Source organism: Pithys albifrons, chromosome 13, assembly GCF_047495875.1.
Source record: "Pithys albifrons albifrons isolate INPA30051 chromosome 13, PitAlb_v1, whole genome shotgun sequence".
Classification (NCBI taxonomy): Eukaryota; Metazoa; Chordata; class Aves; order Passeriformes; family Thamnophilidae; genus Pithys; species Pithys albifrons.
This window is the reverse complement of record NC_092470.1, coordinates 13,322,032-13,348,653: the sequence shown is the minus strand read 5'-3', so window position 1 is coordinate 13,348,653 and position 26,622 is coordinate 13,322,032. Positions and strand designations below refer to the sequence as shown.

Below are 26,622 nucleotides of genomic sequence, written 5' to 3'. Positions count from 1 at the left end.
CACTAAATACGGTTTAAGGAACTTTCATGTGCAATATATGCTGCTTGCATTTTTCCTTTCAAATCTTGGCCTGGGGGGGCTTTTGCATTTTACTTCTTTCAGAGAATCTGATTCATTTGTATGCATGTATTATTTCTCACCAAAATCTTGGGTTTACAGGGATTATATGAAGGAAGTGCTTTAAGAAAAAAAAAAAGGACACATTCCCTTGATGGTTTTCTCCACGTTTTGAGATCTAAGAATGTCTAAAGGGCTCTTTAAATTAAATCCCCAGCTATGGAGTACTATACAGAACACCCTCCCTAGGCACAGTATTTGTTCATAAGAAAAGTTATTCCATCTACTTCAATTCCATCTGTAACTAAATTTTATTTGTGCCTGTATTATGCTTTTATTCCTCTTCTAAAATATAATTTCATTTTATTCTACACATAATTTAAAGCAGAACACTCTTAGAAAACAACAAGATGGTACATAACTTTATTGCCTACAACAGTCCCATTATGAATCTTTAATGTATGTGCAAGGACTTGGGCAAACAAAGACCCTGAGGAGATCTGGGTGCTTGCACAGGAGGGCCTGCTCACCATGCCCAGGGTTTGCAAGGTCAGCGATCTCCTGCACTTCTTTTTCCCTGCAGGATGAGCTGTGGAACATTTGCAAATGCAAGTGGCTGTAGATTACAAAAAATACTCTCAATAAACCTTCCATAGAAGTCTCTTAGGTTCTGATGCAAAGTCAGTGGGAGTCTTCTCATTGCCTTCCATGGATTTGGGATCAAGACAGAAAGCAGAAGGCAGCTGGGGAAAAACTCCTTTACAGATGCAATTATGGGTTCTTTTTCTTTTTATTTGCTATTACCAACCTGTTCCCATTCTCCAGGCAATTCTTAAAAGAGCTCATTATTAAGATCTGGCAGAAGGAAAATGATATGAAGCAAAAGCAGGTGTTTTCAGACATGAGAATCTGCTTCTTCCCAGAAAATACCCATAGTGAACATGGAGATGAGAACTGTAAATGCTGTAATGGTGTGACAGAGACTGAATGGGAGAGAATAAAATGCGAGTCATCTTCTGTGTGCTGACCAAAGACAGCACGTGAAAAGAGCAGGCAGAGGTCTTTCTGAATACTTTTGCAGCTAAACAAGGACTGGATCAGCTTTACTTGGGTGTTTCCTTCCTGGCTGCCTTTTGCTTTTGCAACTTGCAAAACTGCAGTGGTGATACAGTGAACTCAGAGGCAGAATAAAATGCAGAAAATACTATTTTCTGGTGGTTTTCTGATGCGAATGGTAGAAAATCTCTCAATTTTTCTTCCTAGGAAACATTTCCACTGGCTGTAAGAGACAAAGATTGGCATGTAAAATTGTAAACAAACAAAAAAAGAAAGCAATACTTTGTAAAATTATGATTCTAAATATAGGGTGTTATCTAAGCAGTGATGCTTTTGAAGCTCTGGTGAGGTTACTGTGCAGAGATGTAAAATTCTTTTTTCCAAAATGTTCTCAAATGCTTCTAGATGAAACTTTTGAAGCACAAATCCTAAAGAATTCCCCCAAGTAGAAGACAAGATGAATGCAATGTTTTGGGAGGTTTTTTTGTTTGTTTGTTTGGGGATTTTTTTTGTTTTTTGTTTTTTGTTTTCCAGAGTTCACTCTTTTTGATTTGGTTTATTTGAGTTTCATGACTTTGAGTAGTTATGATTTGTCATTATTTGGACTTCCAGTAACGGGAGATGCTTTCCTGATAAATCTTGCTGACAAAAATTGGCTCCTTCTGTGCTGAGAGCTAAGATTTACTCCTCTTTTCAGTCCCACTGCCTTTTGTAGTCTATGATGTGGCTTCTGGCTCCTGGTTCTCACCCAGATTTTGAGAAATCCCTTCCCTGAAAGTGTTCAAGGCCAGGTTGGATAGGGCTTTGAGCAACTTGGTCTAGGGGAGGTGACCCTGCCTGTGGCAGGAAGGGGGATTAAGGCCCCTTCCATCCCAAACCATTCTGTGATTCAGTGATTGATCTCATAACTGAATGATGTTCAGACTGAGGGCTGAATTCTAAACCAAACTGGTGAAAATTCAGTACAATTCTGTAATATATGGTGTGAAATGGTAAGAAGTCAGAAATATATTCATGGTGCTAACAGAGGGAGTGGGAGCTTGAATTTGAATATGGAAAAAAAATTGGGTGGGTGACATCAGCTACTTTGGACTACTTTATAATACAAACTAAATGTATGATGCAGCAATTTCTCCAGCAATCATGAAATCAATCAGACGGGGCAGGAAGAGAAATGAGAGACTTTTCCACTAGATAGTTTGAATTTGCTTTAGCGTGTGGTTCTTTAGAGCCATCAGTGCTGATTGAAAGTCTAAAGTAAAGCTTTGAAGGAAAACCTGTGATTTATGATAAAAAGAAATAACTAATTCTGTGTTTCTAGCAGAAAAAATGTGAGCATCTGTGTTTTCAGCAACCTTCTGTCTCATTTCCTCATTTTTCCCTCTGAACCAAGTACTGACTGGCACTGGGGATAGGATGCTCTTCCTGTGTAGGAGTCTCACTGGCTGACTACTGTGAATTGAGAGTATGCATGGACAGGACCCCCAAGGTTTTGTCTCCCCAGAGCTGGAAAAAAACAGATTTGAAACTCAAATGCCAAAATAATGCTGAGCAAAGGTGTGTGTCTGCAGCCATTGTTCAAGCACACTCTTGCTTAGTTCACATGCTGTTTCCTTTGTATTTGTGTTCCAAAGGAATGAAAAGATTATTAAATATTCCATGAACTAACTCATGAAGATTCAGAGCTGGGCACATGGAATTTCTTCCAGATGTTTCAGTGAAAATGAGATATCAGATTTGCTGTTAGTCATTGATGATCAAGTTTGTTAGCATACATGCTTTCATTGTCTTATTTTAAAGTTTATTGTATTGAATTATCCTTCATAAAGCCAGATATCAGAATTCTTGCCTAAAGCTTTAAGAAACAAATATAGAAGGTGGTGGAACCATGGACCAGTTCTGCATTTTCTGGAGGTTCACCTGCCTTACCAGGTGCACTTTGAACGTACCTTCCAAATCATAGGGTGTGATCTTTCTAATTCTGCATGGGGTTTTGGGTGCATATCTATACGTTTTGAACAACACTTGAAAAAGGCAGGAGCATTATTTTTCATTCCTTTTAAAAACAATGGTTCAGGTAGCAGGCTTTAGGAAGTACTCCATATTAGTCCTTTAATCCTCCTTGAATACTACTGCACTACTGTTTTACTCACAATAGGCTCTGGGTTTGTGTGGGTGTGCAAAGTGAACTGATTCGTTGTGGCAAAAGAAATATCCTCAGCTGTAGCTATTACAGAGTATTAAGCAATTGCCCTTGGTAAGAAGTGATAGTAGAAAATAATAACATATTCATTTTCTTGTTGAAAATGGACTGTGTAACCATATATCTGAAAATCTCAATTAAATTCAATCTTGATGCTCACAGCAGATAAGTATAATGAAAGTTTTAAGAGACACATGAGAATAAAATAATTATTATGCAGCATATCTAAGTAGTCAACACCATCAAAAAGTCTACCCTTGAATAACAAGAAAGGAAGAAAATGTCCTTTTGTAGTCAAAAAGTCTTGACTATGTATGTGGCACATTCTGGTCATCACGAGCTGTAAGATATATTTCTTTATAAACAGGACAGCTCTACTAAGGATGGTACAAAAATTGCCCACTCTTGTACAAATACAGCTAAACTTATCTCTTTGAGAATGTGCTGAATGTAGTATCTTCTAATGTAACATGGTCTGTGCTGTTGGCTCCTGGTGCAACTACGACACACATTTTCACTGTGCTTTGAAATTATGCAGCATGTTTATCCACTCACTATATATTCTTTTACACAGTTTTGCACTGGAAGTTTTGTCTCTGGTCCTTGAATGACATGAAGGTGCAGTCGTATTTCATACTGTCAGGGAACTTTGTCAGTTCTTCTACACGTCAAAAACTGGTAGAAATACAATGATGCAAATTAAAGTAGTTTAAGTGACTAAAATGTTAAGCAACTGCTGTTCATTAATTGAACTGACTTGCAACTCATTAGTGGCAATGTAGGATAAAATTAGTAAGCTTTCCTTTGTGTGTATTTCTCAAAGGTTGCAATGCAGTAAACTTGACTTCCAAGGAAAGCCTCCTGCCAGTGTAACTTACAGAGAAGATGAAGAAGTGAAAACGTTTGTTTACTAATATGCTTATTCTAGACTGAGAAATTAGATTTTTATTCCTAATGTGCTCCATTTTACATTTGACATGAACAATAATATTTGGCAAATAAATCTGAGGTTCCAGTTCAGGAAACACATTTTGATTAGAGGTTCAGAATTGCATGAAGGCATTAAACCAGCCATAATCTTTTTGTCTGGTGATTCTCATTATAAATCCAATGTCTTTCCAACATCCAACTCTGATTTCCATTTCTTTTCCTCCCCCGTTTTGTGCCTCAGAGAAAATAATTTGAAAACAGTAGCTTGTCAAATTACCAGAATTAGTTTACCTGAAAATATCTGATGATATTGTCATCAAAACTGCGTGTTCTGAGCACACCAGTTATAGGTAAAATCCCTGCTCTTTCCTTATGACAGATAAACCAACATGTTTGTACTGCTCAGTCAGAGATATAATAAATCCTTGTATGTTCCAGATTCATTACTGGCTTTGCTGGGTATCTAGATGGAGAAAACAGGGACAGAGAGACACACACGGGTTGTGAGCCTGTGACTGGAAGAAGTGCACCAATCTTAGGTTCAGGTCCTTAAATGAGAGCAACTATAACACCTACTAAGTGCCCACAAACAGACAGGGAGAAGTCGAGATGGGAGAGAAAAGGAAGAGGGGAGCAGATCAGATTCAGATGTGATTCACACTCATTGTAGATTTGTCCATCTTCTAAGTTGTACAGCTAATGAAGAATAATCATTGCTTATTAGTTGCTCATTATCTTAACAATTGCAACTCGATAGCACCATATGTCACAAGGCAAAAAGAAGAAAATTCTCTTTGACTGTAGTGTCAGAGGAAACAGCTCTTAGCAGTGCCTGAGCATCAGTCTCAAGGAGAAAAGTCTCCAAGACACGCATGTTGCATGGGAGTGAGAAGGTGCCATAACTTCCAGGTGTTTCCTGTGTTATTATCTGTGCCTGGGTCTAAATGTTATACACGTTTTCAGCAACATCACTGCAAAAAATCTTTCAGTAGAAACTGAACTTCATTTGTCTAATTGCTGAGAATTACCTCTTCAAATATAGTGACAGTACAAATATTGCTCAAAATTAAAATGATAGATAAATCAGAGGAATTTCTTTTTCTTTATTATGTTGACTTTCTATATGTTTCCCAATAGTTTACAATAACTAAATCAACCCCAACTTTTAAACAAAAATTGAGTTGGAAAATCAAAGACTGCTTTCATTGGTGCTCCTACAAGAGACTGATGGCTATTTAATATCGGCATTTAACTGAACAGCAAGAAAAGAATCCCTAACTTTTGGCAACTCCATGTGCTGCTCTCTTAAAAAATTCAGTATACATTGCTTTAAAGAGTTAAATATGTCTGAAGCCCAAAATGGCAGTGAGGCTCAAGGTAGGCAGTTATCCTAAAGCCAGAGCCTCATAAGTCACTGAGGAAGCTGTATCAAGAAATCAGAGGAATGAAGCTGGGTATTAGTCCCTAAATAACAGAACAAAACCTGCATGGTTAAATTTGCTTTAAATGTTGTATAGTTTCTTCCAAAGGCCTGCAATTACTGCTTAAATGCTAATTTTGCAAGCACTTTCAAACTATATAAAAATCCCTCTTCATATAAACGGAACTTTAAATCATGCTTTTCCTCTCCCACTCAATACAAACAGAAAGCTGCTACTGCAGAGCACGGAAACAGAACATTGAATCTGAAGAATGCCACAGCTATGCTATGATAAAGTACTGCTTACAAACATTTCTCTACAAAAAAGCATCTGCAATTTCAGACCACAGTGAAGAATTTACCACAAACTAGAAATTTAGCCATATCTGCTGAAGTGAAATAAAAGTATTATCCATCATCAAGGCAGTCCTACACATAGTTTCAATGTACAATTTATCATTATCCAAAGGCACAGCCCCTGTAAATCCAGCATTAGAGTACCAGTACAGAAAATAGTTTGCACCCAAGCACAGGAAGCATGCTGCATGATTCAGAAGGAGAACACAAATGTCTGCTGACATTAAGTTATTAAGCATCTCTGTTCAAACATTGTCAAACATGACTATAAGAAAAAACCTACAAAGCAAGAAGTATTAGTTCAGCACAGGACACACAAGCAAGTACTCCCCTGCAACACCCACACATCCACACAAAGCAAACCATACAGTCCATGTCACTGCATACCCACTCGATCCCTTCACTTCATTAAAAACAACAACAAAAAATCATGCAGCTCTGACACTGCTCCCAGACTGGAGGTTGTCTCTCTCCCAGCAGAAGCTGCAAGGTTTCAGCTCCTGATTAGCCCAGGGAACGGGTGCCTACTGCAATATCCCAGTCACTTACTGCATTGCTTTTCAGCGGAGCGAAAGTGGCTGCTCCTCCCGGGCACACATGGCTCGCTCAGCCGGAGGGCTCTCTATTCAGCACAATTCAGCTCCAAAGTCTCTGCATGTGGAGGGGAATTGCCTGTGCTCTGTACTGGGGGTTTCTCGCTGCAGTGGCTGCTCACCCTATCCATTGCCTCTGGTGTATGCTAAGTAAGCAATCCCCTGGGTCTTCATAATGAAAGGATGAAGAGTCACAGCTTTCGAGAGCAGATAAGGTGTTCTGCCGAGAGCCTTTGTGCTTCCATGGCATTTTAAAGGCAAAGGGGCTGGGGATGCTTCATCTTGCTTTACAGTTCTTTATCGTGCAAGTTGTATTCTGTAACTTACAGCCAAATTCACAGACGAACACTATTTTTTTTGTTTCAGGGAGAGCTCAAGTTAATATTACAAATTCAAGCCAATGCATTTTTAAATGCTGAGAAACACACTCTTTCAAATGAATTAAATCTTCTGTTTTTCAGTAGTACAAGTGAAGGGGAGGGGTTTCCTAACTCTGAAAAGGACTGTACCAGTCCTGCTGGATACAATCAAAAAGTAGTAGCCTAAAACTTCACAGATTAACATCCCAGATTTAACAGGCTCAAGGCATTATTCTAGTCTTAAAGGAGGGACTGTCACTCTTGTCCATTGTCTGCAGAGTGTCTGTCACTGTATGGGGGGGTCCTGCATGCAGACAGGGTAGAAATAACGGGCAGTAATAATAAGAAGGCAAAATTAGCAAGAGCCACAGGAATAATTTCTCATTAGGGATCCTAATTTTTCACTGCACTGAGGTGTTTGTGCCTCTGGGAAGCAGTGGGGGAATTGCACTTGCTTTCCCCGTAACCACAGCGGAGTGAGGTGCATGGGTGGGCGGATTTGTGAAGCTGAACTGCCGCCTGCTCCAACCTGACCTTCACAGGGACTCTCAGGAGAAAAACCCCATTCTGGGGCTGTGCTTACCTGTTACCTGGGCCTCCTGTGACCTGCTAATGCTAATTATGCCTAACCATGCATGGCAAATTTGTGAAAACCAATACATTGCAGTCCTGCAGGCAAAAATGGGATCGTTTCTCCACACAGGCACCCCCAACCGATAACACAGAATAATTTCTAAACATTTTCTAAGAGTAGTCACTGTGTAAGGTGTCGATTAGGACCTCCAGGGCTCTTGGGCAGGGGAGATTTTTGTCTGCCACTGATGGGAGCATTAAGTCATCATGAGAACAGTGGCAGCTCCATGATGGTGAGAGAAAGTTTTGACCCCCTTAGCCAAGGCTTTGAGCATCCCCAGAGGCTGATTATCCTTTCAGAAAGCATGGGGAAATCCCAGCCACCAAAACAGTGTGGTTAATAAATTTTGCAGGATTATTAATTGGTTTCTTTAAAAAAAGGGCAGTCAAGGACAGGCATTGGGAAAGAGCCCATCACTTCTTTTCCTTTGGAAAGTGTTTTATTACCTGGACTTCAGTTCTTGTCCTGGAATTTCTGTACTAATGCAGCTTTCTACGATACTCCTCAGCATCACTGGTCCTGTACCTATTGTTTTCTGTGCTGTAAGTTCTACCTGTGAAAATGCCAAAGATACTTAGTCTTACTGGCTGACAGATGTTACTGGAGAGGTGCTGCTTTGCACTTTCCCAAAAATAACACCTCAGAAGAGAGGACATATTGGTGTCAGTGCCCATGGGTTCCTACGAATTGTGAAGACATTCTTGTAGTAGAAAAACTGACCTTTTTCTCTCACTGTTGTGCTCACAACTGTGTTTAGCACCTCAAGGTAACAAATTTGTTGAGTCATAGAAGTAAGAACCAACAAAGCTGCCTTGAATTTTAAGTTTGTTTTATATAGTAATTATGTATTATGTGTGTGTCTTAACTTTTAAAATGCAGACAAGGCACAATCCCTGTCCCAAGGAGTATCCAGTGATATCAGACAAAATGATGCAGACATGTAACAAACAGGATTGTCAGGTGATAGCCTTGTTTCAAGCAAAGCAGAAAAACCTGGATGGATTTGGGAGCCCAGAGTATTAGCAGCAGAAACAAATAACTCACAGTGAAGGATCTCAGCTTTTATAGGACCCTGTAGAAAGGAGCTCCAATTCTTCTCTTTATTCCTCTCTCACCCTTTTGGAGTATATTGATCCTTCAAGTAAGTCCATTTACTTTCCTTGGTTGAGGGATAAGCTATAATGGATTTCTTTGAAGTATGAGTTGGACAAAAATAATCGAGTCAGCACCATAATTAGGTGTGAACCTTTTTAACATTCCAGGAGACACCAACCCTGGCCATCGGCAGATAAGTAGTTATTCTAACAAGCATAATAATCTCATGTTCTGGAGCTGTGGTGAGGGAAGGATTATAGATTTCAATGGATCATTTTCCTCTGGTTTTCTGGACTCCTTGCCTCAGTTCAATAACACAGACACTCCGCTATGCTAACACATCACTTGACTTTCTGCTGGTTAACAGCATTTTACACCCTGAAAACAAATAACCAAACAACTGATTTACTGGGGAGAGGCACAAAGGACAACAGCAAAGCCTCTAGGAGACATTTAAAATTTAAAAACTCAGTTGTGCCCCCCACAAAACAACACCCTCTCCCCCCAAATTGTCTGTGCAGTAATTTCAATTAAAAAAAAATATGTTGTAAAATAACAATCACATTTAAGGAACAGACTAATAACTAGCCTGGAAATGTGGGGCTGTAAGTTTGTTTTGTGGGGAGGTACCAACTAGTAAGAAACAATGCTGTCCAAGATGATTTAACTGAGGAGGTTTTCCAAGACAGCTGGAGACTATATTGTATTTGCAAACTGCAATAAAGGAGAATTGAATTCTAACCCTCCTGTCAGAGAAATAAAGAGGGTTTATAATTGACTCTGGATGTGTAATATTGAGGAGATCCTTATGGTGCAGAGTGCTTGCCTGTGAGAAAGTAAACTAGTTCATGTATTAATTTATGTGTATTGTAAATTTATTTTTTATTTGTCATAAATATATAAAGATTTACATAGTAACAATATAGCTGTGTCAAGCTATACAGTTAAAAGAATTTGGGAGCACCCCCGATATGCCTTTGTCGAGTTAGTATTACAGGTTAATTGTGGCTACATTTAATAGCCCTAGGAATAGCCTGGGATAACTGGTGAAGAGCACGGCCTGTTAAGTGAGAAGCTGAGCTGGAGGCCAAAGTTTGCAGAAAGATCACCTTGTCACTGCTCCTCAGGTAGGGAAGAGAAAAAATGGGGAGAAAGACACTGAGCAAAGGCTTAGCTATCAACTCGCTTGAGCCTTCAGAGGACTCAGAGAGCACAACTTCAGGTACTAAGCCAAGAGTGCTCTGTGCCTCCTTCCAAAGTCAGGTGACAGATCATCCTTCTTCCTTACTTATTTAAATAAATTATGTAATTCAAATTTGAATTATTCTCTTGCTTCGTCATTTTCAGCTGACTCTATGGTCAGCTGCTCTCTGCAACTTATAGAAATCAAGGACTAGAAAAAGGGCTTCCTTACTACGTATCATCTCATGATGGTAATTAGAGGAAAATCTGCCTGATATTGTGTCCTAGAAGAAAAATAACTATAAAAAATAGACATTTGCACATTGAGTTGTGACAATAATTGTTTGATGTGTAAGATCAGATTTGCATATACACTGAATTAAACTTGTCAGAGTTAAACTGTGTTTATTATGTGAGATGGACACCAATTCATAGCAATAGCATGAATAATCTGTTTGCTGTTATTCCAGAATAATTTAACTGAAGTTGGATTACAAACACGTTAATTTTCAACAAAAGCATATAACTATATACTAATCATTTGGGGTTCTGCTTTAAACACTTATCTTTACTTATTTTAGATGAATTTTCCTGAACATGCCTACAATAGACCCTGTAAAAGTCGATGAACAGGAGGATATTCCCAAATCTTTCTTAAACTGATTTCATTCTATTCCATTTGAGATATTACAGTTTGGGAAGATGAGAAGAAAAAGGAACTGAGTATTTAGTCAGCAAAGCATCTCTTTTGAATTAGAGATGTGCTTTCTAATTTAATGAGACAGTTAACTGTGAGGATCAATATCTTAATTAGCTTACATTTTTCTCTTAAACTAGCAGATTGTATAGTGTTCTATAATCTGTTTCAGCTTTTCTTCTTTGGTTTCTCTTGGTGCTTTTACTGTTATTGACATGCCACAAATAAAATGTGTTGTTTAATCCACAATTTTTCATCCATAATGTCTTCCAGTTCATGAGTTCAACTATACTTTCCTTATCCTTTCTATATGGTTGTTCTGTCTCAGGTCAAGAATGAGGGGAAATCCTTCTGTCACATGGGAATATCCAGTTATGTCCCCAGTAAAACTGAAAGTGGGATCATGGAATTTGAACTTGGCCCAATAGAATATTTAAGATCACTGTATAAAAATTGTAGTCGCTGTGCCAAAAATGCATTAGACCCTTCACAGCTGGTGAGAAGGAAGGCCCAGCCCTCAAACAATCCTTGAGTTTGGCAAAGACATGTGCTCTGAGAGAATGGGCTATGGAACCGTGGGAAGCTATGGTTTTGTATTTCAGGATGAGGGGGGAAAGAGCAAAATGTTACTGAGGAAAGCAGATGATGTGAATAGAAAGGTATGCAGACAGCCCCAATTGTCCATGAGATCAGAGAATGTCTTTTCTCCAAACATATTTTGCATTTGGATCTTGCCACTGAAATTTTTTGGGACTGACTGCTATTAAGCTCCAGTTTACGTGTTCATTTTGGAAGGTGGTTTTCACTTCAAAACTTGTGGTGCAGTTGTGAATTTGCCAACATGGGGGTAAGAACTTCAGGTGGTTGTGGCAAGAAACTGGAACTACTGAGAGCCCTGAACAGCAGCTGAGGAGTGGGATGTAGGAGTTCAGAAGAGACTTAGTCTATCTGCCTCTTGGATATGCTGAAGAAAAAGGAAAGTGAGACCTGGAGACTGGGAACAATCCCCAGTCCCATCTACCTCAGACTGTACCAGGACAGAGGCTGGGAATTCACAGCCTTGACACAGGTCAGGGGATGAAGCCAGGACAGGTGACTGGTCTCTTACTGCTTTTCTGTGATAGTTATTTATAGTTATTTATAGTTACTTATAGCACAGCAGTCAGAGATAATGAAGTTCCTTTCCCATTTGAACAGTGTTAATTCTACCAATAAAACTTTCTTTGGTATTGAAAATTCAGAGGAATAAAACAAATTGTTTTTATGTAGCCAGTTCCCCAAAGCCTCCAAGAGAACAAAAATTGAACAAGATCTTCTGAGAAATATTTTCTTCTCTTTCTCCTGTGTCTTTGGGGAAATGCGTTATCTGATGAGCTCTGTATCTGTTCCTCTTTATTGTTATTCTCTTCAGAGCTGAAGTCAAACACTCAAAAGGCTGGGTCAAGAGAATTGCAGTAGGGGAGAAAGCAATCTGGCTGCAAATGAAGGATTTAGCAAAATGGGTCTTTTATGCAGCCAGCTTCTACAAAGAGAAAGGCAAATGCAATGCCTGTGCTGTCCTCTTAATGTTCTCCTGACTTCATTTAGTCAGAAGCCGAGATGAGAGAGGAATTCAGGTCTGAGGGTCCACAATGCTCTCTGAGGCTGTCTGACATGGGTAGTTGTGGTCTTGTGCAAGTCATGCTTTAAAGAATCTGCTAAGATATGTTTAGAAGTTATACCTGTGAGTTACCTTCATAGCCCAGTGTGGCTCCAGGAAAGAAGTGGATTGCTCCCCGTCTTTACAGTTTATGTATGAGGGAGCTGGGAGTGATGCACAGAGAGCTGAGAAGCCCTTGAAAGCAGCGAGATCTTGTTGCTTTGCAGAAACTGTGCTCAGTCTCTCAGTGGAACTGAGTCAAAATGAGTGTGGTTCCTACTCTGGCAGGTTGGTGATCTGCAATTTACTCAAAGACACAGTGATGGGAAGGACTCATCTGTCATTTCAGATGGTGTCTGAGGGCAGACCCAGACTATTAGAATTTGTTTCAACACATGAATTTTAGCTTATTACCTAATGTCTGGATACATCAAGTGGTTAATAGTTGGGTGTGAATGTGCCTTTAAATGCTTTGTATTAAGCAACAACTTAAAACTAGTGAATTAAGATGCCTAGGGAACAAAGGTAAATAAAAAATGAATTACAGCAAGTTAGGTCCTCTTAAGAGATGGGAACAAGGTTATTAAAGGATGGATCATAAGACTCTGGGTAATAGGGTCACACATTACACCAGACTCCCTTCAAGTGTTTGCCATTGTGCATGGCATGTATCCCTTGGAACAGTATGCAGGTAAAATATGCATCACATCTGGAATGTGTAAGTCATACATGAGGAATAACAGCTATGAACGATCTCATTCAGCTGGGCATAATTTTCAAATTATGTTTTTGTTACTCAGCATCACAAGACATTTATGACTGGGAAAACCGAAATGAAAATACGAACTTGGAACAAAAAATGGTTTGTCATGCCAAATGAAAGTGATTGGGTTTTTTATTTTTTTCTAGAGAGCAAATCATCCATTCCTGCCATGGATGCTTTGGGGTTTCTGTGCAAGCAGCAGGCATCCTTCTGTAGTTCAGAGAACTGCAGGGAAAACATCTTCAAAAACTTAAACCTTCCAGAATGTCCTATTGGCAAAGAGAATATATGTTGGGTTGAGAAATAGTCTGAAAACATTTCAAAAAAACTCCTTAAAGTCAGACTGTTGCTCTCTTAGTCTTAGCATGTAGCAAGGCAGAAATAAATTATTTGCTAGGGTGTGAATTTTGAAAAGGTTGGAAATGTCTGAGAGATGTCACAATACCCTTTTGTATATAGATAACATTCCTTAAGCTGTGGAGCAAATGTGACATCAGTCGTTTAAAAATTGATGTCTAGTGGAAAATGTTCTTCTGTCTCCATTCAAAATTACCTTCAAAATAGATTTGTGTTCATGTTTTTATCAAACTCAGTCTTTATCACAACAGAAAAAAGTCCCACCTGTACACAGTCCCCTCCCGAGGTTTTGATTGAGGTTTAGAGGCAAAGATTATATAAATGATAACCAGTCCTAAAGTTCCCAGATTTCCTCTGCTCATGTAAAAAGCACACCTAGGATCCAAATGGAGAAATCATAACCCCTGAACTGACTGGTTGCTTTGGAGTGCCCTTCAGGGGACTGATGCTCTTCTTGAAGTGCAATGAAGCCAGGAACTGGCCTTGGGCTAGTGAGCTGAGAGATGATGGGCTTTGTGCGAGACATGTCTCTATTTTGCTGTCGCAGTCCTGTTCCTTCTGCAGAGCATTTTTTGGCCCTATGAAAGGCAGCATTTACATGCTCCCAATTTATTTCATTAGACAAAATAATTTTCCAGCCTTATCCTCTGTGATTTCCAAGGGGTGCTGTAAAACAGTATGCCAAGCCCAATTTAGACAAGAACTGTTATCTCTGAGGTTTTGTAGCTGATGGGCTTGGTAAGATGGTAGTTAAATTGCACCTGTGGGCTTATTGTCTTGCCACACCACAGACCACACTATGGGCCTGAGATGAAGCTGGATGACTGGGATTTTTTTTCACTCTTGTACCTATTATATATAAGTCTGTTCTATAAGTCAGTGCTTGATTTGGCACAAATGATCAGCTGTGATTAGAGCTGCAGATGTAGAGGGAAGAGCAAAGTTACCGCTAGATCTTGATTTATCGACCACATGTATCTCCTTATAAAACATTACAGCCTTAAAAATTACCAGGCAGTGTAGGGAAAAGCTGCATTAAGATAATGAGTTTTCTGAGAGATGCAGCTCATGCTTTAGGACTTCATTCATTGCACTGCCATAGCAAAGGATGCAAGAAAACTTTCAGTTACTAGTTCAAATAAAATCAGCTCAGCTTGGTGACAAAATAAATCAACCTCAGGCCTCGGGCATATGACAAACAGCAATTCCAGTTGAGACCTCCATTTCTTTCTGATGAGACTGTCAAACATCATTAAAAAATCATGAACACAATTTTTTTTCTGTAAACAAAGAACACTTCATTATAATATCTTCCAGCTGATCTTCTATGCCCAGATATATCAACAATGAAAATTAAATGCCCTTCCTTGAAAAATAAAATAGAAAATAACTGAATAAAGAGATTTTTTACATACATAGAAGGTCCTCGTTATATAGTCTGTACATTTATTCTGCTGCAAGCATATTTTTTAATCAAATCTCCATTTCTCAGCTGTTTAAGCAAAAAGCTTTATTCCAGTAAAACTCAGCTCAATTATAACAGTTCATTACAGCAAACAAAAAGCTCAGTTCCCTAGAGAAGAATAACATTAAGAAAGACAAGTTGTTTTCTGTTTTATTACCAAGTGTCTGTGAACGGTTCAGTACTGAACAAGTTTCTTTTAATTTTTGATCATATTAGGATTATCTGTCTTTTACTAAAATAGTTTTTAGATCTCTGCCTGAAATTGAAAGACCAGAAAACAATCCTTCTAAACTTCAGCCTTGTTATTGAAACACAAGGTTTTCTAGGGTTTTGAGCTTTTATTTTTTTTAGTGACTTGCAACTTCTTTTCACATTTGCAAACATAAGCAATGTTTGCTATTTATTTAGTGCTCCTAAATATTTCAGCATAACGAAAATACAGAAATAAATCTGAGCCCTATCTCAGCTAAGTATGACAGTGTAGTCATCCCAATGATGGAAACATCCATGGGAATCCCTTTGCAGATTTTCTTATTCACTATTCAGCTAAAAAGGGAGTCAGAGTTTGTTCTGACATTTTCTGAGGAGCCTTTTACATCAATAATAACAACTTTCTTTCTGCTACTCGTCCCATACTGATGGATATTTTTCATCAACTGCCAGAGAAAAGAGAATTAATTCCTCTCAATGAGTCCCATTGTCTAGGACAACCTGAAGACGTAGGACTGACTTTTCCTCAAGGATATCCCAAAATCTCCACATCCCATCCCAATGGATGGTCAAGGGAAAGACTTCAAAAATTGGAAAAGGATTTTTCCCTGCCATAGTATCAGTGCAAAAATATGGTCCTGAAGCTCCATACGGGCTTCAGTTTTCATCCATTCCTTTTGTATCAAGATAGCTCAGTTCAGGAAAACCACGAGCCTTCCAACAGTACTAATGCCAGGGATTTGAGAGTGCAGCTGCTGGACCTCATGAGGGCCAGGAGATGAGTTGCTGGCTGCATGGAGGGCCATGTTTCTCTCCTTCTACCACAGGAGAGCCACACTTCATTCCTCCTATTGCCACTGTGCTCCCACGTTCACACAGTTTCTCACACTCACCCACTCACTCCTCAGTGGATTAACACTGACATTCTTCTAGGAAAGAATGTGTTCTCCAGGAGCTCATGACTGTGATGTGTGGCTTTTTATAAATACCAGCCTGTTGAATGATTTTCCTACTTTGCAAAGGAACATTTCCTAATTCTGCAATGGGATACTGCATTTTATCCAGCAGCTGGATGTCTTGTCTGGGTGGATTTTGATGTGGCTCCAAAAATTTCTTACAAAGTACCACAAAAACTCCTGCTGTTGCAATTCTACATCAATGCTAAACTATGACAAGCTGTTAGCCTTGCACCAAGTATAAGGAGAGCCTCAGACATCAGTAGAAGTTGATTCCAGATGGATCCAGCTCCTTTAGGAAGACTTTCTCTCAGTGTGTCACCTTGTTAGCAGTGACTGGGGACACAGGCATAGTCAAGGTTTCAAAAGACATAAAATATTTTCATACAGTGTTATGTGGACCTGAACAGGATAGAATTAATGACAGCTATTGCAGCCCTATCTCCTCTTTTGCTCCCACTGCAGCTTTCTGTAGCTTGATGCCACAGGTGTTCACCATCTAACTTTGCTGCTGGTACGTGACAGCTGCTAAATCTGACACACACCCTGATCTAAGTTAAATTTTCCTAGAAAAATGGAAATGCATTTGCAAGTTATTTTGCTCTTACAGGTATTTATGTTCATTTTCTTAGTTTTTAATTTTAAGTCATTTTAACTATAAGTAGCAGAAGTGGGGAACTAAGATGCAGTGTTTTCTGTTTTCAGTGCATTGCTCTACCCACAAACAGTATATTCTAGGAAGTCTTGAAAAATATTTTCCATTTTCTGCTAGAAGGGTTCTAGTGTATTCAGTTCCCACCATTTTTCAAAAGGAATCAAAAAAAGTAAGAAACCTCAGGCTATACTGGAATAATATTCTTAGTACAAAATGGTTTATAAAAAGAAGAGATATGAACATATGAGTTGGAGGGAAGGAGGAAAGAAGGATAACTAGAAAATATTAAACAAAAGGACAATTTTAGCAAGTGAATGTAGAAGTCATAGAAGCTCTGGTTGCTAGGAATTTTTGGGAAGAAGATACTTGTTTATACAATACCTCAGGTGACAACTCACCTACTCGCTCACCTCCCTATTCATGTGAATAGCTAAGAAGACCTACAAAGGAAAGCAAATTCAAGAGCTGGAGATGCTGTGGCACAGAATCCTTTACCAGCACTAATCTAACACATAAATCGGGGAATTGTTAGTATAATGTTCTAGATAATTGATCTGAACTACTGTGGTTTGGAGAACCAGAGGAATTAAGTGTACTGCTTTCATGAAGAGTTTGTATGCTTTAGCCTGTGCATGTGAAGATTATTTATAGAGTTAAGTCCAAGAAAGCTGTTTAGTCTGGGAGAAGATGGAAACCAATGGGCAACAGAACAGTGATCGAGACATGATACCTGGGGTAAACAACTTCAAGGGAGTTAAAATAACAATAACTCAATAATCAGCTGGGGAGGTGCTATTTTCCAGGCCCCGGGCAGTTCCACAGCTGGCTTGCCAAGTCTGAGAGCCTGGAGATCAAAAAGAATATGAATCTTAAAAGGACTGTGTTGGAACAAGAAAGGAGGGAGGGGACTATGAACAGCTGCCTGGGGATGAGAGGAAGAGTCTGAAAAAGGAAAGGAATGCAGCTGAGCCCAAAGATGAAGATAACTGAACAGACTGGGAAAATGTGGGCTGAAACTCACCCCTGCATGGAGCTTATTTCAGCAGCAGGTGGAAGCAAGTCCTAGGGCACTGGGGCATACTGTAACTAGAAATACCTGATTACCATAGGGATTTGCACCAATAATCAGGGTTTTGATGAACTTTGGTTTTCAGTGAACAAGTAGGAGGGCAAACTAAAACTGGATTTTGGAGCTAAAATTCACTCTTTTCTGTGCTAATTAGCCTGAATTAGCCTGGCTGTTCTTTCTACACAGTGGAGAAATTTCTAGTCAGCTTTACTTAAAAGGATCTGTAGAGTGCTAAGGTCTTTAGTGTTCATCAAGCTACCACATGCTGGCTGAGCTGCAGTAATAGCTGGTGTTTCTGCCTGTTATTGGCTGGTGGAAAAAGAAAAGCCTTCACGATATTCTTAAATTCTAAGTAAAATAATGTATTTCATTGAAATGGTCTGGGAAGTATCTTTAGGTTAAACTTCTTTAGAAAACATATTTTGCTTGAACATGATTTGTTTTCTCTTCCCTTTTTCCTCTTTTTCCTTCTTTGTTTCCTCTAACACTGCTCCTAAGTCAGGCAGGCTAAGACAAGCCATATTCAGCCCTTTGGTTAATTGTGAGCATCCACATGCAGCACTTCCCTGCAGTCAATGTCATGTCCCCAAACTCATCTCCTGGCAATTCTATTCAAAAACAATCAGGTTTTCTACCAAAAACAAAAGCTTGTAGAGACAACAGCATGAAAGTACAAGCACTGCATGTGTGGGATGAGAGTTTGTGTTTGGAATGACTCTTTTATCTTTGAAGCCTTGAGGACTTTAATAAATATTTTTGAAGTTGTTTCCCTGACTGGGGTTTGTTTGGGATTTTTTGGACTCTCTTTGTGCCTGGCTCCCACCCCATCCCACAGATCCATGTTGTCTATCTGCTGTGGCTCATCAGCGGAAGGCTCCAAGGAGCAAGGGTTGTCATTATCTTCATATTTTAGTGAGCTGGCCACCACATGCTACAAAAACATTTTCTATAAAACAGTAACAATAGCTCATTCAAGTGGCATTCACTTAAGTATTGAATTATTGCTTTTGAATTTGGAATTTCTTGCTCAGATCTTCAGGAAAATACTACTTTTTCAGAGAGGAAATCCCTCTGCAGTGTCAGAGCCATGGCCTGCAACAGAACAGGGACCATTAGATAGTGACTTCCACAATGGAGTTCATGTGCACTTGGAAAAAAACCCCTTAATTATACTTCTATCTACTTTGCTGTGCAGAAACTAACAGACCCTTATGGTTTAGCCGAGTCCATTCGCTCTCTCCTCAATCAAATGGATGTTGTGTTACAGGCACACATCTGCCCCAGTTTGTGCCAGTGTGGGCTCAATGTCCAGGTCCACCCACAGATTAATGTTAGCACAGAATACTGAGCAATGCAGGAGCTTGGGTTTTTCCATCTCTGTAGAGAAGTAGCTTAGTGTATCCACTGAAGACAAAGCCAGGCTGCTCTTGCAGCAGGGGATTATAAAGTCTGTTGGAAATACTGTGCCACAGAGTTTTCAGAGTGATATATTATCTTTGTTCATCTGCCTCCTCAAAATTAACATCCACCTGAGCATCTCTCTGCATCTTGGCTAAAGGCCAACCATGTTCTCAGCCCAAGGCAGGGAAAAGCAAGGCTCAGGACTGCTCCCAAGAAACTGCCATCACAATGGAGGCACTGACGGCCTCCTGAAACCCACGGGAAGGCCAAGTCCTAAATCATCACAGATTTACAGCTTTGATTTGTTACTCACCAGGGTCCTCCCTGGAAGAAACATGTGGACTTGGAAAAAGCGAGTCTTGAAGTGTGACTTAAAAAGGAGATGGTATTAATGGTTCTGGCTCTGCATGGTATTGAGCGAGTGCCTACTCTGACCCCCTGGTGGTGTGCTCAGTGAGTGGGTAGGGCTGGGGAGTCACTCATGATTTTAATATTTAATATTGTAGTATTTACAAGCTCTGAACCAGCCATAAACCTCAGTGACCTTTCCCCACAAATAAGGATATTTGTGTAGCGGCTGCAAAAATGGGAACAGTGTCTTCTGCAGCACCACTGGATGTCAGTTAGGGGGTGTGAGAACTGGGAGCAGCATGTCTGGTTTCAGGGAAGTTCATTGTGTTCTATCAGTAGTTATTTTCAGAATTTCTGCTTCAATTTTGCTTTGACTCCATCTACAGCTCTTGACCCTTTCCCATGAATTCTCTTGCTTGTTTTCTAATCTTATTCAGCATAACAGGACCAAGCATTGTGTTTAGTTTTCAAATGTAGCAAAATGTCTGAACTCATCAGCTTCTTCCTTGGGGAAAAAAAGAGATTACAAATAAATAAAGAAACATTTTTAATTATCAAAAGTGCTCAGCATCTCAGACTGACATCATTTGGAGTCTTCCATGATGACCTTTGATAGCTGGAAAAAGAAGTTTTCCGGGGCCTGGAAAAGGAAGTTTGGCATAATGGTTAAATATACATTTTTAAAAAATCTATGTCTTGTTGGAAAGTGACATAAATATGGAAGACAGAGATAAGGGTTAAATAAATATCTGAATAAATCAATCAATGGTAATATGCTTAAATAGATTGGATGAGTTATCAGGAACTTCATAACAGCTTGCTGAAGGTATTCAAGACTCTCAATCCACTTGTAAATATCATTTTAAATTTTGACAAGAGGAATATTGTCTATTACCAGAAGACAGTACATGAGCAGGATCAGGAGAGTCTACTTGTATATTTCTTTCACAGTACGTCACTGAACACAGTACCTTGATATGTATGAAACAAAAATGTATTCATTTTGATCTATAATTTTACTGCAGGATAGAGGGAAGGCTGTTCTAGCTCCAATGAAATTCTAAAATGTCTTTTTACACAGCTATCTAATACTACTTACAGTCACTGCATATCAAGGTAAAATTGTATTTGCTCTGCCTTTGGAGAGCCACTCTCAAAGAAGATACCCACAGAAAGAAATCACTTTCATCCACTTACACAATTTTGACAATCTGACTCCCTCTTTTATCACCAAATTGTTCTAATGTGATCCAGAGGATACAAATGCAGTGTCTCTGTATCTGTCCTTGCATTTTCCAGCACATATTCCAGCAACCTTGTGTCATAAGTAAATAAATCCTACAACGTATATTATTACCTCTCACTGTTCTGTGTGTCCTCTCCAACATTACTTCATAACCCACTGAGTTGTTAGGGGATTTTTAGAAGGCATTTCTGGAAATGCTTGTCAGATGTAATTCCACTGCACTAAAAGAAATATTTTTTGACTTTGTGCTGTTTTGTGTCAAAGCCACATTTACATCTGTGTAGATGTTATTTCTTACTTTTGCCAGATAAGACAGTCATACAACAATACCACTGTCTCTACATTCCTCATGTTTAGGGATCACTGCTTCAGCAAGCTCTTACTAACAAGCTGTTATTTGTCCCTAAGAAACATATCAGAGGGGAGATAACCAATGCCAGAATTCATTTTGTGGATCCTAAACTCTTTTTAATTACAAATATGAATTAATGATTAGTCAGAAATCTTTGCACTGGATCTGTATTTACCTTTGCATCTTCTTGCTTTTATTTGCCTTGTATTCAACGTTTGTACCACGGATTCATCTACCTCTCAGATTTCCTATCTCCATCCAAATGATGTTTTGCCTCATATGAATTGGGATTGAGTTGTTCTGTAGATCCAAAGTTAAAACTCTAATTTGACTAGATGGTAGTAAATAATTCTTTCTCTGCAGGAAAACTGGATTCATGGACTGCAGCTATTGAAAAATAATTATTTACAATAAACTAATCTAGATCTTACTTCTTAACATCAATCTGTTACTCATAAATGGAGCAGACTCGGAGGAAAATTAATTACATTGTCCTAAGCTCTGCACCTAAATTAACAGATCTACTCTTCCTTCATTAACTTACATACAAGAGGGGAAACTCACTCGATCCCTCTCTGATGCTCTGCCTCTGTGATGTGGACTCTGTGAAGCTAAAGGTTGCTTGCATCAGTTGGACTTTAAAGCCCAAATGTCTTCCTATATGCAAGCAATGCCTTTAATGGAAATGGAGAATGCAAAATCTAAGTCTTCACAGATAGAATACTTCAATGCAGCACATTCAGCAGCCAAATGTACTGTGGATGTTAATGGTGTTGGAACAGAGATGCAAAATTATTGAGGCAAATAAGCTCAATAGTTAAGTTACATTATGTCTTTTTAAAATGTTTTGTTCGGTTTTGGTGCATTTTCTGTGGCTTGTTCAGCACAAGTCTTGCACAGTATCTACAGCTGCTCTCTTGACAATTTAAATTATATTCAGCACCTCTCATTTTACTGCTCATTAATACCCATTCCTTACAATCAGAAGGTCTCACATCTGCACACTTCTTTACACCTCTCTCACTAATGAGCACTTGCTCATTATGCAAGAACTGCAGAATTCCATTCAATACTAACATGAGGTAGAGGCAGTACTTTAAGATGTGTAATATGAGATCCTCATCATTGTAAACCTTTTTTAATAAAAGTAAGCATGAATGGCAGAGGTTTTTACAGGGTGCATTGGTCCCATAACTTGCCTGTTCATTGCTTCCTCTTGATTTAAAGCTTTGCAAGTACTCAAGCAGCACCACTTGGCAGTAAGAAATTGATGTCATATTATCTGTGGGTGAATTTGATTTTCTTGAAACTCCTGGAGGTCCAAAGGAACGAATCCTGCAGACCTACTTGTTCACATGACTGAGGGACTTGGAGTCTAGCACTTCTGGGAACTCCATTTCTATCGTGCTGCTGCCCATAGGTCAGGGTGAACTTTGGGAGAGCCATTCCCCAGCCTATCATGCTACAGCTTGGCATTTCATCCTTACATTTCATTTTTAATGAAAACCTTCCAGGGCATATGATCCTGACAGCTCTTGTATTAACCTGCCTTAAAACTGATCTATGAAGTCTTCTTAGTTAGCCCTTCAAAATGACAAAGATAAGTAATTTTCTGCGACCAAATTCTTCTACTTCAGCATTTGCACCTCATGTTTAGAGTAATATCTTGAGTCCAGTCCTCAGCTCATAGACTAATATACAGTTCAACCACACAATGAAAGCAGAATCTGGGCATTCCTTTACACCTGTATGACAGTTGTATAATTCAAATAACCTCCCATGACCCTTGTGTGACTGTTGGTGTTCATGTAATTGCTGACAAAAATGATCTTGCCCATAAACTGGGAGAACTGTGTATAAATCCTTCATGTTGGAGAGTAGGATTCTGAAATGTAAATTATATACAGAAGGAAACATGCAGAACATGCAGAAGAAATTATGGTTGCCAGAAAAAAGATTGATTCACTGAGTTCTATGTAGCTTTTAATTTATAACAAACTTGTCTAATCTCAGCTTCTGTAGCTTCTGTTAAAATATTAAATAACATTATATCAAATACATCCCCTGTGACATTAAAGGGAATGGAAAGTTTAGGCATGCATTAATTGGATTTCAAAATGTGGCATAGACCTTAATAAACCTAATTTAAAGAACCTTAGAACAATGACATTTATGCTTTAATTAGAGCAGAGCTGTGCTGCACACTTTTAAACAAACAGTTTTTCTGGTGGGACTCGGCCTTTCTGACAAGGTGCAAATTTTCCTGCACTATGCCATCCATTGGTCTTCTTCCACAGGCAAAACTGGCTTCCTGGAGAGGGGCATTGCCAAACCAAAACACAAGAATTAAAAGCATGACAAGAGTCAAGCAGACAGTATAGGCAACCTTAACAAGGCTTTGTCAAAACAGACTGGACTTTTCCAGGAAAATGAAGTAATTTATTTCTCCTTAAGGAGAACACATTAAAAAGACCAGATATGTTCCAAACCCAACAATAATAGTTTAAGATGATAAATGTTATTTTAATGATCCCTATCACTCTGGTATTCTAATCACAGCACATACGTTTAAAATGGAAAACATCCAAATCTGCAAACATAAAATTGATAAGAGATAAACCCTTTTTCAAAATCAGATGGATTAATAGATCTAATTTACTTTAAAGGTATTCACAAACTGTTAGAAAATCCAGATTGGTCATAAGACTCTAAGTTGTTACCATATGCATCTCACAGATATTGTGTTATGTTCCTTATGCTGGCAAACTGACTAATGATTTCAAGATTGTTCCCCCGACAAGAACATGACAATTTGTGTGCTGTGCATTAAAGCACTTTGTGCTCTGCAGCAGAATGAGACATAAATTTTCTGGAAGAATTTAGTTGTTCTTTCACTATCCAGTCTGGTAAAAAGGAAATTGTGTAGCAGCTTAATACATATTTAAAACTGAGAATCTCACTGAGTGCACATAGATGATGTTATGTGTAAATACTGTGCTTGTATTTACTTTCATTTTACTTTTAAAATCTTTTAGTGCTGTAGTCACAATCTCAGTGTTTTATTGTCTTACAGGTTTTCACAGCACACCCTTTGGCTGTTGTCTGAGGTATGTCTGTTGTTTTTCTGCAATTGAACAGAGTTTGGAGGCACTTGGGACCATCAGACCAGGAGAGCAGACAGGTAGACTTCTTAAAAATAACAGCAATTTAATTGTTTACTCAGAAACCTGATGGCACTAATTAAAAATGTCAATATTTTCAACAATTCAATAGTATTGTCAATGACAACAATAAGTATTTGGAAATACAGCAAAAAGACTATTTTTAAAAAGCCGATTTAGATTAGCTGTTAACTGGAACTCCAATTCTTGCTCCTTTTTGTGGGTATGTATGCCTGAAAAGTGATGAACTCAGGGCAGCTCTGTGTAGGACTGGATGCTGCAGGAGTTCCTTAAAACCATTCCTATAAATGGTTACACCTCATTAGCAAGAGGTGCATGTCTAATGTCCAAATCCTGGTAGAACAGAAAGTCAGAGTTCATTATCTTAGACTTTAACAGTCCCAAACATTAGCAGAAATCTCAAGTGGTTGAAGAACTTGTTCCTGTGCTCCTCTGAAAAGAGGAGCTGATGGTGATGAGCTATACAGTGGATGTCAGGTGATCTGGGAGTGAATCTCCAACTCCATGTGATCCCATGGTGAGAGAAAGACATGAGTTTACTGAGTATCATTTCTTCTTCCTAGCAGTGAAGACAGGAAAAAATGAGCAGTTACCACCGAGTTCTTCTCTATTTAAATCCCGAGACAGGCCCCTCAAGCATCACATTTGAGAATTTAAAAAAACACCGAATAATATAATTTAATTGTGGGTACTTAAACCTCCATTTGATTGTGGCAGAGTTTTGTTTCTGAAGACACAATACAGAAAACCAGAAAATTTAGAGTTAATCTGTACATAAAAATATGGGGTAAATACAGCATGAGCACCAGAAAAATCATTGGTATTTTAAGAAATTCTTTTTCTTCCCTGTTTCCACTATGCTGTTGTAGCACAACCAAGCAGAGTCAGCCTTGCTGAGTGGTTGTGTGTTCCAAGTGATGGTGAGATGATTAGTAATTCAACATGACCTTGAATTCCATCACCCCCAGACTGGTAATCACACAGCTTATGTCTATTTTGCTATTGCTTTGGGCAGGAAAAGATAGAAGGATTTGCCTTCTTTGTGAATACTTGAGCAGCAAGGGCTAATCTGATTCCATATGGTATTAATAGAACTTCACCTTTTTTTTTTATTTTTATACTATTCGAGCAATGTCCAAGAACAGCACTTGATATTAGTCATGGTAGTATGAAAACATTGCATCAATATTTTGTTCCATGAAAAATACTGCATGAAAAGATGCATTTTGCAGATGCTACTCTTCAGGACACGTTCCTACTATTTACTCACCTGTGCTCAGGGGTAAGGCGGTGAGAAGTAAAACAAATACCCAAAACACATACTGAAGAATATGTTCTCTGGGAATGAGAATAATAGACTGTTCTACCTTGGCAAAATGCAGAGTACTTGATCCTGGTTTCTTGACTATTGATCATTTCAGGATGAGATTCTCAAAGACCTGGTTTACTCAGGCCTTTTGATGATCCTGAATTCATTGAGGTGCTTGAGGGTAAATAGGGGGATGCAGAACTTACCCATTCCACATTTTGGCATCAGCCAATGTCAAAACTATGTACACATTTCTTATTACCAGACCTTGACTGTTCCAGAGGTGACTCTACCCACGTGCTTCTGTAACATTCAGCAGCTTTCAGGCAGCTCTATCATGACTAGGAAGTCTTACTGTTCTCTATGGAAATCATCTGTTTCAGGCAACAGGAGCAGCAGAGGAAACATTAGACTAATGCTGAGTAGGATTAAAGGCAAATTTAGACAAGGACCAGCTGTGTCCAACACCATTGCAGAAAGCACTTGGGGAAGCACTTCCCTGCGATGCCATAGTATTATTTAAGCTCTGACTAACCACATTTCACACAGCTCTCGTCTGCTCTTCCTCGGTGCTCTGGTTTGTCTCTATCTTGCACAGTCACTGCCACAGACACCAGGGATGTAATTGCAACATGGAGGGAAACATGAAGCCCTGTCCAGACAGATACGGTTGCACAGCCTTAACATCCCTCCTCCTGGAGTTGGGAATTATCATAATCTCTGTGGCCCTCTGTAGCTCCAGTGCATCAAGGGCATTTCTCTAAAATCCTGTTCTCAGATTTTGCCTTCCAACACAATTCAATACTCTAATTGATAGATGGTAACTTTGAGGTGAAGCACAACATGCTTAGAATGGGAAATCTCTGACAAACATCATGTTACAAAAAGATAACACCATCCCGTGTTTCTCCTTTTGATGTCTCTGGCTTTGTCTGTCATTCTCCTTCACAACAATGGGCAGAATAAAATACATCATGGAAGAGGCCATGTGAAAAAACCAGTATCCTGCTTACACATCACCAGCAAAGCTTTAAGGGTATTTACTTTCCAAGTTAGCTGTGAGCATACTGCCCTGGAATGAATT

General features: G+C 39.0%; 1 protein-coding gene across 1 annotated transcript in view; it reads right to left on the bottom strand.

Moving 5' to 3' along the window:
* The window catches only part of CTXND1 (cortexin domain containing 1), a 31,258-nt gene extending 24,561 nt beyond the window's left edge, over positions 1-6,697 (bottom strand). The window contains exon 1 of the mRNA XM_071568552.1: positions 6,573-6,697. The gene's annotated coding sequence lies outside the window, so the exon portion shown is untranslated. The remainder of the gene's footprint in view (positions 1-6,572) is intronic.
* Positions 6,698-26,622: the final 19,925 nt, after the last annotated feature.